Here is a 17840-nt window from a genome sequence, read left to right as displayed (position 1 = left end):
TTGTCTGAAGCCCAGAGAGGTCAACAGCGTACCTAGCGCTACACAGGAAGTGAGTGGCGCCACCAAGGTTCCCACTGGGGTCCTTCTGGCTCCATCAGCCTGATCTTTCCCACATGCCCCCACCCCCTGCCAGCCAGCCTTGTCCCTTCCCAACAGATGGGCCACTCCCATGCTTCTGCCAAGTCCTGCAGATTCAGCCCTGTCCCGCCTGCCTCCAGAGGAGTCTGGGCAGCCACGGGGCCTGGCCCACTGCAGTCCCTCCTGTCCTCCCCAGCTGCCAAACCACTAATTAGTGGGCCTGGCCTCATGGACTCCAATGTGCACTAGCAATTGTTCTCGCAGCTTCCCTCTGCTCGCGCCTCCCCTAGAAAGCCTGACTACCTTGGGCTGTATTTAGTAGTGGCTACTTGGTAGGGAGGGGCCGGGAGGATGGAGAGGGGGAGGAAGGCTGAGTCCACAGCCTTGAGTCCCCACGCTCAGAGGGGGACGCCAGACCAGCCTCTCCTCCATCACCTGGATGCTGTGGCTGGGGCTGCTGCACATGGTCCGTTCCAACGTGGTGGATGATGCGGTCCATGTAAAATAGCAATTGAGATCTTCAGCATCAGACGTCCATCTTCATCCAAACTGCCTTGTTTTCGCTGACAGATTTTATAATAAGCAAGCATCACACATTTGTATGTGTACGGTACTTTTATATTGATGTCATCTCTTTCATACATTGTGATTTGCACAAGGTTTCTTTTGAGAGGAGCTTATTCCCTTAAAAAAAAAAAACAAAGGTTGGGGAATCAGAAGTTTCAGCCTTTAGTGCCTTGTAGCTCAAGGAGCGGTCCATGGACCAGGAGCCTGGACATCACCTGGGAGCTTATCAAAATGAAGCATCTCAGGCCCCATCGCAGACCAAGCTGATCAGAACCTGTGCTTTGGAAGATGCAAGGGCAATTCCTGTGCTGTTTGAGCAACACTGCACTGGGGGATCTTAGAAAAATGCAGACTCCCTGGCCTGGCTTCCTGAGATTCTGATTCAGGACCAGGGCAAGGCCCAAGCAGTCTGTGTGTTTCCGAGCACTCTGACCATGGTGCAAGCCCTCAGTCGGACCTCAGAGATGCTAATCAAGGGAGCAGGCTAGCCAACAAATACACAGAAACAAGCTTTCCTGAGAAACTCCCCTCTTTCTCCCAGGGACACTCTCCCTCGAGGTCCCTGACCCCGGGGCAGTGGGATGGGTGACAGCCTCTGCCAGCTCAACCTGGGGGAAAACATACCTGTGACCCACAGCTTCACATGTTCTCCCTTTGGCCTTGACCATGGAGACATTCTTCAGCTGCAGGAAGAGGAGTAAGACAGTGGACACTCTGGGGACCAGGCTGTCCCCAAGGAGAGCACTGCTGTGGTCGCAGACCAGATCTGCAGGCTCTTCTCTGTCACTTTCTACATAACCACTCCCCAAGGACTTCATGCCCATTCTTTCCTGCCCTTCCTGCCCTGGCCTGACCTTCCCACCAGGAACATGTTCCCAGGGAGAGATGATGTCTCAAGGGAGGTGGGACGGAGGCAAGAGACAGGTGATCAGACAAACTGGATTATCCCTATCCTAGAGGATGAAACCCTAAACAACTTCTTGGTGCTTGTTAAGTGCTCAAAAACACTTGCCGAATTAAATTTTAAAAAATAAAAATAAAAGCTGTCCCTCACCTGGATTGCTGAAGAAGCCTTGTAATAAGCCTCCAGCCTCCAGTCTGCCCTGTTTTAATTCATGCTTCTTAGGGCTCCTGGGCCCTGCCATTCCTTGCTCCGAGTCCTCTGTGGCTCCCTGGCACTCTCCGGGTCTGGTCCAAACACCTCTGTAGGACTTACAGTGCCTTGTGACCTAGGCCCTACCTGCTTCCCCAGCCTGGGTCTTTGCCTGTCCTCCCGTGTGTCTTATGCTCCACCCGGACTACTTCATATCTGTGCCTTGAGTGTCACCGTGCCCTTCCAGGCCTCTCCGCCTGTGCACCCTCAGTGCACAGGGCCATCCTTTCCCCACCCACAGCAGATCTGCAACTCACTCCAGGAGCCACCTCATAAGTCCAATATTCATTCAGTTATTCAACAAGTTATTCATTGAGCCATCCAGTTTTTCAGTGAGTTCCTACCACGTGCCATGCACCGAGCTAGAGTCTGGGGTGTAAACAACAACTAATTTTAATGACTCACAGAACAGCAGACTTTGGAATAATCTCTCCCTGCCTCCTACATGTTACAGATGAGGAAGTAGAGCCACAGACTGATTCAGTGACCTGTGCAGGAGACACCGCTAGAAAGAGGAAGGCTGGGATTGGAACGCAGCAGCAAAGTCTTCTTCTCAGCGTCATCCAGCTCCTCATCCCCCTTCTCCTGCTCCCCTGTCCTCTGCCCTGGTCCTCCGCCCTGCCCCCAGTGCAGAGGATGGAACCACTGCTTATCCAGTAGCCCAGATGGGAAACTGCCGAGACCAGCTCAGCAGGATGGGGCTGAAGAACGGGTGCTATGGAACTTAAAGAAAAAAAAGTTAACATAAAACATAAAAAGACATTTACTTAAGTAAAGGTGGGAACCAGGGAACTCAAGGTCTCAGGGACCAAGATCCCTGCCTCAAGAAACCACACTGCTTTTATTGTGCTCTTTTTTTTTTCATTTTTTTTTATTACTCAGATGAATTTATCACATCTGTAGTTGTATAATGATCATAACAATCTGATTTCACAGGATTTCCATCCCACAGCCCAAGCACATCCCCCCACCCCCCATAAGTGGGACCATAAGTTTTTCAATGTCTGTGAGTCAGCATCTGTTCTGCAAAGAAGTTCTGTCTGTCTTTTTTTCAGATTCCACATGTCAGTGAAAGCATTTTATGTTGGTGTCTCATTGTATGGCTGACTTCACTTAGCATGATAGTTTCTAGGTCCATCCATGTTGCTAAAAATGCTGGTATTTCATTCTTTTTGATGGCTGAGTAATATTCCATTGTGCATATGTACCACATCTTCTGGATCCACTCCTCTGTCGATGGACATTTAGGTTGTTTCCATGTCTTGGCTATTGTAAATAGTGCTGCAATGAACATCAGAGTACATGTGTCTTTGCGAGTCATGATTTTCTCTGGATAGATGCCCAGGAGTGGGATTGCTGGATCAAATGGTAGTTCTATGTTTAGTTTTCTGAGGAATCTCCATACTGCTTTCCACAGTGGTTGCACCAATTTACAATCCCACCAACAGTGTACTAGGGTTCCCTTTTCTCCACACCCTCTCCAGCACTTATTGTTTGTAGACTTTTGGATGATGGCCATTCTGGCTGGTGTAAGGTGGTACCTCGTCGTGGTTTTGATTTGCATTTCTCTAATAATGAGTGATGCTGAACATCTCTTCATGTGTTTCTCGGCCATCTGTATGTCTTCTTTGGAGAATTGAGGATTACATCAAGCGAAAAGGGGGTTGTAGGTGCTGGATATAGGGTTTTTTTTATTATTTTAAAAGTCACTTAGCTGGTAAATGGTTAAACTTTTTACTCTAAACTATAGGCATTTAAGAATCATTAGCATTTGAGTTAGCTATCTATGCATAGCATTTCAGAGAATCCTCACTGTGCTTCCGCAAATGGCATGCCTATTTGTGGCAACTCTGTGTGCCTAGGTTTGTACCTTGGCTCTCTTTTTTAATGCATATTCTGTTACAACCACTCATAAACCACTTGGTCATGAGGTTCCTCTTTCTCTTATTCTTTAGAGGACATATCATGCTTGTGCAAATGGCGTGCCCATCTGCACAGGTCCGGCGCGCCTAGACCAATGTATTATGTCCTCATTCAGCTGACCCCATGAATAACCCATGCCCTTAGGTCTTAGTTCTTAAGCTTAAGTCATTTATTATCACCGTGACTGTTTCTCAAGCAGGGAGATGAGACAAAGTAAGGAAGGATAAGATGGAGTTTTCAGCAGAGAGCCTAAGAAAATATTATAAAAACATGTCCCGCAATAGGAAACCTGGGAGCCTCTGTCCTCCCCATCACCTGGTCCTGTCTGTCTGCCTCCTAAAAATCTCTCACCTCAGTCCCCATCTCTCCAGATCCTGCCCCCTTCTAGTCCAAGAGTCCCTCGTCCTTCACCTGGACTACTGGTGCTTCCACTCTTGTACCCCTGCAAGCCATTCTTTACATAACCCAACAGTTTCACAGCCAGTCTGACCAGATCACTCCAACGTGGCTCCCGTCGGCCTCACATGCTGCCCTCACTGTCCCTGCTTCTACCCCCTGGCCATTTGTTAGCCCTTCTTCTGAGTGTTTGCCCATGTCACCCCATCTGCCTGGAGGCTCTTCTCATCCCTCGCCTCACCCCCAACCTAGCGGAATCTAATTGTGCCCATTCTGCAACTCCCAGTTCAAGATTTGTCACCCTCTCTGATCACCTGTTCAGCTCCAAATACTTCTGCTTTCTGCATGGAACTGTCTTGCTGTATACGCTACAGGTGTGTCATTACTTTATTAACATCTATCTCCTTCTTGAGACCCAGAGCTCCAGGAGGACAGTGCCCTCGCTAGCTCTGGTCTTCATTCTGTACCCAGTGCCTGACAGTGCCCAGTGTGCAGTAGACATGCCAGAAATAGTTCATGAACCAATGATGGTGTTGCTGTAAGATCAGACCAGAGAGTACATGTAAAAGCACGTGGTATAGCCCCTCACCTGAAATAGGCACTGGATCATTAGCTAATAGTAATTGCTTTTGTGGTTAGGACTCATCTTGAGCAAGCCTTACCTGATGCCCAAAGCGGGGTGGGGGGTGGGGGTGGGCATGGAAATTGCAAATCACTGGGGCAGTGACTGCAAACAGCTGGAGATGGATTATTACGAGCCAAGGGTGGTAGCTGCAAACAGCCGGGGTGGTGACTGGAACTATCTGAGGATGCCAACGGTGAACAGCTGGGGTGGTGGTGGCACATTCCTGAGGAGAGGGTCTGCAAATAAGTAGGTAGTGACTGCAAATAGCTGGAGTATCGAACTGCCAACACCTGGGAGGAAGGGCTGCAAATAGCTGGAGGGGAGGCTGCGAATAACCCAGGGAGCAGAACAGCACTCAGGCAGACACGCAGGCATGTGGGCGAGGCCCGCTGTCCCACACCGGTTGCAGACCCCATCTGCCAAGAGTACCCCACTCTCTGCACACACACATCCTCCTCTCTCCCAGCGGAGTGGGCCCACAGGTGTCTGGGTCCGCAGACACATCTGGCGCACTGTCTGTGTTCTGATCCCCTGGGTGATTTCTTTCTTTCCTCTCCTCCTCCTGTGCCCCAGGCTCGCCACCCTTCCTTAGTTACCTTGCGTGGGCCAGTCCCCTCCCCCAGCGAGCCTCTGCTCCATCCTTCAGATCCATGTTCCAGTATCCTTGTATCCCAAGGACTAGACTGGGCTCTTCTTCCGCACCTTCCTTCACTTCCTCCTCAATGAGAACAGTGATTACCCTTCCTTCATTTGCAGGTACTTGCGGGCTGTTCTGATTAAAGCCCATCTCCCCTGCCAGCCCATAAGCTTTTATTATTTTGTTTTATTTCATTTCATTTCATTTCATTTCACTTTAATTAAAGTCAGGCCGGAAGCTTTTAGACAGCAGATGCCAGGCTCTACTCGCCACCTTGTGCTTAGCACCTAGCCCCGAGTCTGGCTTCTAAGAGTTAGGTGCTCTTTTTTTTTTTCTTCTTTTTTTGCTTTTTAGGACCACACCCATGGCATATGAAGTTCCCAGGCTAGGGGTCGAATTGGAGCTAAAGCTGCCAGCCTACGCCACAGCCACAGCCACAGCAGCACGGGATCTGAGCTGTGTCTGTGACCTACACCACAGTTCACAGCAACGCCAGATCCTTAACCCACTGAACGAGGCCAGGGATCGAACCTACATCCTCATGGATCCTAGTTGGGATTGCTAACTGCTGAGCCATGAAGGGAACTCACAGAGTTAGGTGCTCTTAACTGTGAGCTGAGTGCAAGGATGGACAGAGGGACTGAAGTGGCCACTGAAAGGGGCTGAAGAGTTTCTTGAAGGCAGGTGGCAAAGAAAACAAAGACCTACTTATGGAGTGCCAATGGTATACCCTGCCCTGGGACGAGGGTGCTGTCCATCAGTACCCCTAGATGGTGCTGGGGATGCCTGTGTGCTTCTCCAGGGAAGCAGAAGGCCCGGATTCCCGCCTCGGCTCTGCTGTTTCACTGCGGACCTAGCCTGATAGGAAATCTGTTGGGAAGGAAGAAAATGGGCCCGTGGCACTCAGCACTGACAACCACCCACCCCACACCCTGCCTCAGACACGGCAAGGAAGGAATCAACGACCTCAGGCCTCAGTTTACCCCGCTTTAAGATCCCTGGTGATCCCTGAGGACCAGGCCAGATGTGACAGTCTGAGTTGGGACTGAGTTCTCTGGGGACTCCCTGTTTGTTCATCCCAGAAGCAGCCAGGTCTTCCCAAGAGTCTCAGTCCCCAGATTCCAGACACAAAAAGGCCTGGCCACCCATGTCCACTGCCTCGGCCAGGAAAGGGTCCACAGCAAGAGTTCTCCTGGCTCCAGTCCATGGTATTCTCTTTTTTTCCTTTGCTTTTTAGGGCCATACCTGCGACATATGGAGGTTTCCAGGCTAGGGGTCAAATAGGAGCTGCAGCAGCTGGCCTACACCACAGCTACAGCAATGCAAGACCCGAGCCGCGTCTGCAGTCTACACCACAGCTCATGACAATGCTGGATCCTTAACCCACTGAGTGAGGCCAGAGATCGAACCCACATCCTCATGGATACTAGTGGGGTTCTTAACCTGCTGAGCCACAATGGGAACTCCCAGGCCATATATTCTATCTCCTAGTGACCTACAAGAATCTCACCTATTCATTGAAGCCAACTCAGAGCCTGGACTCAGGCAGGCACATAAAGCCCCTCAATAACAATAATCAACTCTTAAATCCCTGGCTGGGTGCTCTCAACTGAAGCTCAGAGAGGCTGAGGAACTCGCGGAAGGTCACACAGCTAGTAAGTGAGAGCGCCAGGCTTTGGATGGAGGCCAGTGGTCCAGAGCCTCCCCACTCTTGACCCCAGCACATCGCCTAAGACACCCAGACATACTCCGCACCAGACACATCAGCTCACAAAAGGACACACACGCATGAAACAAACACACAGGCTTTTTCAGGGAAGCCAGCAAGATGGCTCTGGGCTTCTTTCCTCTCCTGAAGCGTGCTTGGGCTCTGCTGGCTTGAAGCTCTGCACAAAGCTGGGAAGGGGCTCTTGTTACTGGTAGGTTCCTCTCTCCGATAGATTGGCTTTTCCGATCTCTCTGCCAGCTGGGCTGGAAATGAGGCTCAAGAAGCATTGGGGCTGCAGTTCCCTTGGATACTGGTATCCACAGTGGGGGGTAGGGGTGGGGGAGGGGGGGCAGGGCTATTTCTCAGCAGCCCCTGACCTGGCTTGACAGCTCCTTTGAATAGCAGCCGAAATGCTTCCTTTATCTCTGTCCCATTAATTCAAAGATGCCTAGGAAACCTGTTAGGAAAAAGACAAAATAGGCCTGCTGGCACTCTGCACCGACCGCCGCCCCTTCCTCCACCCACATCAGACCCAGCAAGGGAGGCAGCTGCATCCTGCCAGGCACAGCATATGACCTGCAGGGCCTGGGGCCGGGGTGGGCAGGGGGAACCTGAGCAGGACTGGGGCAGAGCAAACCAGCAGGAGGGATGGGAGCGTGGCAGACGGGTGCATGGAGCAGAGGGGAGATGGGGGGATGAGGGCTAGGAGCTTCTAGAATTGGGTATGTATCTGTCACAGTGGTGCAGATGGGAGGGTGGGGTGGCCTCTCTGGATCCTGCCTCCACTACTTACTGGGCCGTGTGGCTTTGAGCAGGTTACTTAATTGTGCTTTAGTTCCCTCTTCTGTAAAATAGAGGTGGCAATAGTACTCACCCCGAAGGGTCGTTGAGAGGGTTTAATGAAATCAGCTTGCAAAGAGCTTAGTATGGCATGTCCTAAGCATGCAATGGATGTTAGCTCTTTTTATGGTAATAAGGATGGTGAGGAGGATGCAGCTGAGGAAGGAACGTTTAAAGGGACCATCCAGGGTGAGGTGGGCTCTGAGCATCCTCGTGTCACCCTGGCCACCCTGAGTTTCTGCCATTCCTTGGACACGCTGCCCTCTCTTAGCCTTCGCATGTGCTGTTCCCTCCACCTGAGCACTCTTCCCGGTTCTTCTCCAGATTCCTTCCTACAGTGAGCACTAAATAAGTATATTAATAGTGAATGAAAGACCCACTCGTACGTCATATCTTGCCTATCTAACCTGAGTGCCTCTTGAGACCAAATTGGCATGTCTCTTAGCAGCTTGAAGACAAACTGAGATGCTGAGGTTGATGTGGTCAAGAGGAGAGGCTCTGAACTCAGAATCCTCGAATTTTAATCCCATCTCCTTCCTTAGTAGCCACGTGACCTTGGGAAGGGCGCTTAACCTTTCTCTTCCTTGAGCTCCTTATCCACAGACTGTTAATCAGAAGAGTCCTTGGGAGGATGAACAAGCTAATATACTGAGGTTACTTGGGTCGGGGCTGGCCCCGAATAAGCTCTGAGTAAGCCTTAGTTGTCTTAGAGCAAGTGTCCTGCCCAGCACCCCTTGTCCACATGGGAAATCTGCCACGTGCAGGTCCCTTTCCCTCTTTTGTTGACTGTTCTAGTAGGTTGTGGAAGCTGCTGTGATTTTCCTGATTTAATGTTTATATCCATCTGTGTCCAAACCAAAAGCAAACAAAAAATGCATGATGTTCAAAACAGAGAAATGAAAGCCATGTTGGTTAGGACAGGGCAGGGTCTCAAGTTTGAGCCCTGGTCTGTGGGACAAGGCTTGCTGGTCTCCATCTGGGTGGCTGGGCTTGCTGCTTTGGATATAACCCAGTCCCCCGCCCCACTGGGGGCCCAGAGCAGCCCTGTTCAGCCTAACCTTTGTGGACGTGGCCTTGAGGGCTGCCTGGCCCTTCACGGGAACTGGAGCTGCTTTCAGATCCGATCTGGGGAGGCATTCCTGCCAGAGTCGGAAGGTCGATGGTTGTGAAAGAGGCTAAGCTAGCTGCTGAAGGAATGGAGAACAATCCTGCCTTGGCAAAGGGGCTGGTGAGGATGTTAGGATCCAGGCAAGCAAGCCGAAGCGTGGAGGAGACAGGTAGCCTTGGCCAGAAACCAGATGAACAAGTAGGTCCAGAAATAAAGACAGAGCCCACGTGGAGGGACATGAGGCCGGGAGAGGGATGGCCTGGCTCTCCCCACAACACACACAGCCACTGACACACACTCACACCAGCATTTATTCACAGGGCATCTAGCTGAGGAAAACCTGGCCAGTTCATGATCTGGTGGCTTTTAGCCTTCTTATCTAGCCTGGGATGGCTGAGCAGGGCTGCTCACCCCTATGGAGGGGGCCATAGAGGAGAGTTTGCTGGGTGATGTAGGGGGTATCTTTGAACAACCCAGCTTGAGTCTCCTGTTGCCCCAGTCATCCACTAGCCTATTTGCTACTATTTGTTACTCCGTTCCACTCAGCCCTCTTGCCAGATGGGGACAGTCATTCCTGCCTGTCTCTTTAAGCCCAGCACCCCAGACAGAGCCTGGCCCAGACTAAGTAGAGGTGATTCCTTCCTTCCCTCCTTTCCTCCTTTCTTGCTAACTTCCTAACCCCTTTCCTCCAACCCACTGCCTTACCTCCCTCCCTCCCGTCATGGAATGATGGCTTGGACTATGAACTGATTTATCTCCTATTTCTCCTGCCCCCCTCATCCCATCACCTGTCACTTTGTTGGAAAAGCTCTGAACTCTTCAAGACATACTTGAAGAAGGTAAAGGGAGGGGTGGAAGGAACGAGTAATGTCAACGGCACACCTTTTACATGCCGAGAACCACACTAGGAACTTTACATGAGTCACGTCATTAAAATTTGTAATCAACCCAAGGAGGTAAATGTTAGTGTCTCCATCTTATAAGCAAGGGTTGGAGCAGTTCACAGCTGCCTAGTGTCTCATTATGGCAGAGCCAGAGGCCTCATCCAAAGAAAGGGTCTCAGGTGGTGCAACTTCAGGCTCTATGTTGGGCCAGTGGGAGACAGATTTTTGGAGCAGGGAGACCTTCCCAGACCAGTCCTGTCACAGGGCAGCTGTGAAGCCTCCATCTCTCTGCCTTGGGTCAGAGCAGCCCTGGGCTGAGCCTGGAGTAGACGGACCATCGGCTCCCCTGGATCAAAGGGTGCCCCCAGACAGGGTGAGCATCTGGCTCGGGCAGAGCTGCCAGGTGGTGCTGGAGACAGAGTAGAGATGAGGTCAGAGGTCAGGGCCCCCGAGGCATCATGGAGCCCAGGGTACACCTTAGCCAGAGAAGCCCTGGTGGGTCCTGGGACCCCCTTTTAGCATCCCCTCCACTTGGATCCCTGTCATCACGTCCTCAATCATCTTATGTCCCTGCCTGTACGTGTCTCCACGCCCCAGTCACAGCCCTAGATCAGAACGGATGCGCTTTCATTCCGGGCTTCACGGCGTTGAGTGGAAACACTGAGCCACTGAGCCACTGAGCCTCTGAGGCGACCACAGCCTGATCTTCCTCCGCAAGTTAAATTAGTACATTCTACTCAGGTGAGAAATCGACCCTGGTCCCTTGGCTCAGCATCAAAGGACCCAGAATTATCTGCAAGTTACTTTTAAAAAAGTAGAGAAACAAAACATGTGAGGATATAACTTTTAATTTAAAATATGGTGCCCTCTGCGTTTGGGTGTCAGGAGGGATCTTGAGTGACATTTGCGGAGCTGCTGGGGCGAGCGTGTGAGGTCAAATGCACACATTAGGCATGCTTAGAGGCAGCGGCGGAGAGAGCCAGAGGGAGCGCAGAATAAATCGGTTCCACCAGCCGGGTTTCTCCCTATCAGGAGGGAAGCAGAGCTCAGACTCACGTCAGCATCCATGGGCTGGGACATGTCTAGGCACAGAGAGAGTGTCCCTGGTGGCCACGGTGGGTGGAGCATCGGAAGTAAAGCCAAATGGTTTCACAATGACCTTGTGCCTCCCAGTGGGAACCCCAGGTGGCTCCTTCAAAGATGGCACCTCTGTGGCATCGGCTTTGCTCAGAGCAAATCAGATTTGATTTGCCAAGAATTTTATCAGGGGAATATCCTGGATGACCAGACATTGTGGGGAATCCCGTGATCCATGGACCTCGGATATTTATGCAGCCGTGTTGTGTGTGTGTGTGTGTGTGTGTGTGTGTGTGTGTGTGTGTGTTCGCACGCGTGCTCACTCTTGGGAAAAGGAGGATCCATAGATCTGTTGAATTGCTTCAGATTCTGAAAGGGGTCCATTCATTTATGTAACCGTTATTTCTCGCTCGCTCTCTCTCTCTCTTTTTTTTTTTTTTTTTTTTTTTTTTTGGTCTTTTTGCCTTTTCTAGGGCCGCTTCCGTGGCATATGGAGGTTCCCAGGCTAGGGGTCCAATGAGAGCTGTAGCCGCCAGCCTACACCACAGCCTCAGCAACAAGGGATCCAAGCCGCATCTGTAACCTACACCACAGCTCAGGGCAACACTGGATCTTTAACCCACTGAGCAAGGCCAGGGCGTGAACCCACAACCTCATGGTTCCTAGTGGGATTCATTAACCACTGAGCCATGACGGGAACACCTAACTGTTATTTCTCTTTTAATTGAAGTATAATTTTTATACAATAAAATGAACAGATCTTGTGTTCAATTCAATGAGATTTTGACAATTCTATACACCCATTTAATTATCACCTCAAACAGGAATTTAACATTTTTATCACCCACAAAATTACCCTCATCCCCTTTCTAGTCAATTCTCCTGCCCATATGACAGTTTTTGTTTAATTGTGAAAGACCCCCAAATGTTTTTTAATGATGTCTTCTATTTTTGTTTAATTGAAGTTTAGTTAATTTACAGTGTTGTGGTAGTTTCTGGTGCACAGCAAAGTGATTCAGCGATGTATACCCACACACATTCTTTTGCATTGCCTTTTCCATTATGGTTAGAGGCGGTATTATGAGATATTTAATATAGTTCCCTGTGCTATACGGTAAGACATTGTTACTTATTTATTTGATATATAATAGTTTGTATCTGCTAATCCCAAGCTCCTAATTGGTCTCTCCTCCACCCCCATCCCTTTTGGTAACCATAAGTTTGTTTTCTATGTCTGTGAGTCTGTTTCTGTTGTGTCAATAAGTTCATTTGTACCTTTTTTTTTTTTAAGATTCCACATATAAGTGATATATGGGACTTGTCTTTCTCTGTGGGACTTAATTCACTTAGTATGATAATTTCTAGGTCCATCCATTTTGTTGCAAATGGCATTATTTTATTTTTACGGCTGAGTAGTATTCCGTTGTATATATGAACAAAATCTTCTCTATTCATCTATAGATGGACATTTTGGTTGTTTCCATGTCTTGACAATTGTGAATAGCACTGCTGTGAACATAGAGCTGCAAATACCTTTTGAATTATAGGCATACACGCCCAGGAGTAGCGTTTCTGGGTCATGTGGCAACTCTTATTTGTGGTGTTTTAAGGACTCTCCATACTGTTTTCCATAATAGCTGTACCAGTTTACATTCCTACCAACAATGTAGCAGGGTTTCCTTTTCTCCACATGCGTTCCAGCATTTCTTACTTGTCGACTTTTTAAGGATGGTGTGAGATAAGACCGCATTGTGGTTTTGATTTGCATTTCTCTAATAATTAGTGATGCTGAGGATCTTTTCATGTGCCTACTGGCCATCTGTATGTCTTCTTTAGAGAAATGTTTATTTATGTCTTCTGCTTATTTTTTTGATTTATTATTATTATTATTGAGTTGTATGAGCTGTGTGTGTATACTTTGGAAATTAATCCTTTATCGGGTGCATCATTTCCAGATATTCTCTCCCATTTTTGTCTTTTCATTTTGTTTGCCTTGTAGTTTCCTTTGCTGTGCAAAAGCCTTTAAGTTTGGTTAGGTCCCATTTGTTTATTTTTGCTTTTATTTCTATTGCCTTGGACAATCTACCTAAGGAAACATTGGTGTAATTTATGTCTGAGAATGTTTTTTTGCCAACGTTCTCTGCTAGGAGTTTTATTGTGTCACGCCTCATGTTTAAGTCTTTTAGCTGTTTTGAGTTTAGTTTTGTGTGTTATGTGAGGGAGTGTTTTAACTTCATGGATTTGAATGCAGCTGTCCAGCTTTCCCAGCACCGCTTACTGAAGAGACTGTCCTTTTTTTTATTGATATTCCTACCTCCTTTGTTGAAGATTAATTGACCATAGATGTATGAGTTTATTTCTGGGTTCTCTGTTCTGTTCTCTTGATCCATGTGTCTGTTTTTGTGTCAGTACCATGCTGTTTTGATTATTGTGCTTTGCAGTGTTGTCTGAAATTTGGGAGGGTTCTGGGAGGATTGTTCTTTTTCCCCAGGATTGTTGGACAATTCTGATTCTTTTATGGGTCCGTATAAATTATAGGATTATTTGTTCTAGTTCTGTGAAAAATGTCATGGGTAATTTGATAGGGATCGCATTAAATCTGTAGATTGCTTTGGGTAGTATGGACATTTTAATGATGTTAACTCTTCTAGTCTAAAAGCATAGGATAGCTTTCCATTTCTTTGAACCGTTTTTTCTTTCCTTTATCAATGTTGTAGAATTCTCAGCATGTAAGTCTTTCAATTCCTTGGTCAGGTTTATTCATATACATATACACACACATGTATATATGAGCATATATATATATATATATATATATATATATATATATGTAATTTTTAAAGAGTTATTTTTTACTTTCTCTTCCTGATATCTCAGTTTTGGGGTAAAGAAATGCAACCAGTTTCTGCATGTTAATGTACCCTGCTACCTTGCTGAATTCATCGTTCTAGTAGTTTTTGTGTGCAGTCTTTAGGGTTTTCTATATATAGTATCTTGTTATCTGCATATAATGACAATTTTACCTCTTCCCTTCCAATTTGGATAGCTTTCATTTCTTTTTCTTTTCTGATTGCTGTGATCAGGACTTACAATACTGTGTTGAATTGAAGTGATGAGAGTGGGCATCCTTGTCTTGCTCCAGATTTTAGTGGGAAGGCTTTCAGGTTTTCACCATTGAGTATTATGTTGGCTATGGGTTTGTCATAAATAGCCTTTGTGTTGAGATATGTTCCCACCATACCCACTTTGGTAAGAATTTTTAATCAACAGTGTATATTGAATGTTATCAAATGGTTTTTCTGCACCTAGTAAGATGATCAGGTGGGTTTTGTCTTTTGTGTTTTCTTTTGTTGTCATTCATTAATTTTTTAAAAAATTGTATTGAGAAATTACTATGTATCTGGCATTGTTCTAGGCACTTGGGATATAGCAGAGAACAGTTTGTTGATGTTCTAATCCAGGAGTATAAAATATGAATTATATATAAAATATAAATAAATCCAAGCACATAGAACAAACACATGACATCAATACTGTGTTTGGTAGTCCTTTGTGCCACAAAAAATAGAACTTGGTAAGGAAAATGGAGAAGGATGGACAACAGTGCTGCTGGGTGTGTGACCTTAAAACCATTAGCAAGGAGTTCCCGTGGTGGCTCAGTGGTAAAAAACCCACCTAGGATCCATGAGGATGAGGGTTCGATCCCTGGCCCTGCTTAGTGGGTTAAGGATCCAGGGATGCCATGGGCTGTGGTATAGGTCACAGATGTGGCTTGGATCCTGCATTGCTGTGGCTGTGGCATAGGCCAGCAGCTGCAGCTCTGATTCAGCTCCTAGCCTGGGAACTTCCATGTGCCACAGGTGCAGCCCTAAAGAAAAAAGACAAAAAACAATACAAAACAAAACAAAAACCCATCAGCAGCCATTGGTGGAGATAGTAAGTGGATTCCAGTCCATGTGAAGGATGACCCTGGATCCACTGCACCTTGCAGAACAGGTCTGTGTGTGAGCTGGATGCCTTTGGAAGCTAGGTCCTCTGGTGATTGGAATGAAGCCTGCAGAGATACAGTGACTCTCCTGAGCCTCTTTCCTGAACCTAGTCCTGTGCCAGGCCCCTAAAGGGAGGAGTGGAGCTTGCCTGGTGAGGGGCAGGCTGAGTGGCGCTCCATGCAGTGGAAAGCACCCGACTTCAGAGTCCCCTGAGCTGGGTCAGTGCAGCCCCCTCCTCCCTTGAGAGGTGAGCTGGGTAGACACATCCCACACCTGGTGTCATTTCTGTCTCACTCACGTGGCTGCTTTGTGCATAGAGTGCCCTCTTCCTCTGGCTTATCAGAGACACTCACAGATAGAAAGTGTGCAAACATCCAAGTGCGCTAGTGTGGAAGGGACCAGGAGGCTCCAGTCACTCCTTAGAGAAGCTCCTTCTGCTCTCTGGGTGTCAGGGCTTCACTGTGCAATGCAGGAGATAGGTTCTAAGATGGGCCTCTGGTCCCTCGTGGCTCTTAAGTTCATGCCCATACATTTGCCAACATTTTCCTCAGAGCATCTTTGTACTGAGTCCTGTGCTGAGATGAATGACCTTCAGCCCTGACCTTGGGATGCTCACAGTCCAGTAGACAAACATGCAGGCAAAGTGGATCTGCCACTGACTGACCTTGTGACCTTGGTCAAGTTACTTAAACTGTCCTGGGTCTCAGTTTCCTTATCTGTAAAACAGGGAGAGTCAGAATACTTTTGGGGGCTTTGGCAAGGTTTAAATGCACTACAATATACAAAGCACTCAGAACCCCACATGGCAAAACTAGCCGCTTGGGGGACGAGCAGCCTGACTTGGTGATGTCTGTGTCCCCTGTTCCCGGCCCAGTGCCAGGTCTGGAGAAGCATTTCCAGAAGAAAGGCGGAATGAGGACAGGGTAGGAGGAATCTCTCCTGAGGGCCAGGTGATGGGTCCTAGAGACACAAGAGAATTGTGTGAACCCACGTGACCCTCAGACAGCTCTCCAACACCTGTCCCCACGAGCCTCTGCATTGTGTATTTGAGCCTTTGATATACAAGAGATGTTTGCCAAGGGAGAGAAATGTTATTGGACATTTTCTGTGGTTGTAAAGATTACTTCTTGATGAAAACACTCACAGAGGAAGATGTACAAGCCTCCCTTAAGGTAGGCAAATGAATGTTGGGTGTTTACAGCATCCCAGCCATTGCTTAGGGCTGTCAGCTTCGCAGGGGCGGGGGCTGAGGAAGCAGACCAGCAGCCATGTGCAGGCAGAGGGGTGGTTCAGCCATGACTCTGAGCCATTCCTTTGCTCTACTTGCTGCAGTCCCAGTTTTTCCTAGAAAAGCCTCAGACTTTTCTTTGAGGTCTGTCTGTGTCATTCTTGCCTCTGTCTGGAATGTTTGCCCCCTGTGCTCCGGCCCTTCCCAGGCTGAGTGCTATCTCCCCAGCCAGGTCCTAAGTCCGGGAGGGCAGGATGCATGGCTGCTCCTCTAAGACTTCCGCCAGCTCCATGGTGCGCAGTTTCCTGCAAGCGGCAGGCTGGCTGGGGCTGTGGGGTGGGGACATCTGCAGGCAGCCAAGCCTGGGTCTCACAGCCTCACTGCTCTTCTCACACCTGCAGCCTCCTCAGGGGATCTGGGAGCCCAGGGGGACAGGACATTTATCTCATTCAACAGACTTGCTTAGGGCCTGGGGCAGTTGGTGGAGTGCATGAGTACCTGCATAATGAGGTGATTCTCCAGCTCCCTTGCTGACTCCCCAAGCCATTTCAGACCCCATCTCCTTTGCCCTGAAGTCCCCTCGGTCAGCCTCTTAGGGGGAAGGAATGTCCCTCTCCTGGCTGGCAGCACTGCTCCCTCCTCCCAGTCTGATTCCTGCCAGAGGTCAAGAAATAGCCATCCTGCAGCAGACACATGGGTGCCCTTAGCTGTGAACACTGGGGCCATGCCAAGGAGCCAGGCAATAAGCCCGGGGCATTGGGAGATGCTCAGTAAAGACAGGGTGGGGCGAACCAGGCTGGATTCTGACTTGGCCAGGCCTGAGGTCTGGTTGAGGAGGGAATTAGAGGCAGACAGGGTGTGGATTCAGGATGGGTGCCTGGGAGCTGAGACTTAGGATCAGAGGCCACGATTGACTTAGAGCTGTGCAACCTTGGCTGAATGGCTTACCCTCTCTGGGCTGAGAGAGGTATAATGGGGGGACAACGAGGGCTGGGCCACATCCCCCCACCTTTTCTCAAGCTGAGTCAGTTCTCATTGCATTGCCATCCAGATGTCCCCAGGGAGTCCATTTCTGCAGCCACTCTCAGTCCATACCCACCCTGCACCCCCCAACTCCCCACCCCACCCCCACCCCAGTCCCTGTCCCTGGCCTGGGAAGCCATAATGGTTGCCAAACCGTAAAAGTAGCCCTAGGAACTTTAAAGTGTTTTTACCTCCTAAGTGGCATGTGGTTCTATATAGATCAGCTTCCCTAGGGAATGTCAGTGATATAAACAGTATAAATACATATCTCCTGGGCTGATAAAAGTATCAAGCTCTGATTTATTTGGTCAGTTGTGCTGTCTCTCCAACCCACCCGAATCCTCTGGAAAAACATCCTGGCATCTCTATGAACAGTAGACTCTTGGCCTCTTTGTTTTGGTTTGTTTTGGTTTGGTTTTGTTTGTTTGTTTTTTGCTTTTTAGGGCAGCAGATGCAACATATGGAAGTTCCTAGGCTAGGGGTCAAATCAGAGCTGCAGCTGCCACCCTATGCCACAGCCACAGTAACACCAGATCTGAGCTGTGTCTGTGACCTACACCATAGCTCACAGCAATGCTGCATCATTAACCCACTGAGCGAGGCC

General features: G+C 48.7%; 1 protein-coding gene across 1 annotated transcript in view; it reads left to right on the top strand.

Moving 5' to 3' along the window:
- Window positions 1-17840, top strand: part of CSMD2 (CUB and Sushi multiple domains 2) — a 646642-nt gene that overhangs the window by 163546 nt on the left and 465256 nt on the right.

Source organism: Sus scrofa, chromosome 6 (assembly GCF_000003025.6).
Source record: "Sus scrofa isolate TJ Tabasco breed Duroc chromosome 6, Sscrofa11.1, whole genome shotgun sequence".
Taxonomy (NCBI): domain Eukaryota; kingdom Metazoa; phylum Chordata; class Mammalia; order Artiodactyla; family Suidae; genus Sus; species Sus scrofa.
This window is presented reverse-complemented; position numbering and strand designations above follow the sequence as displayed.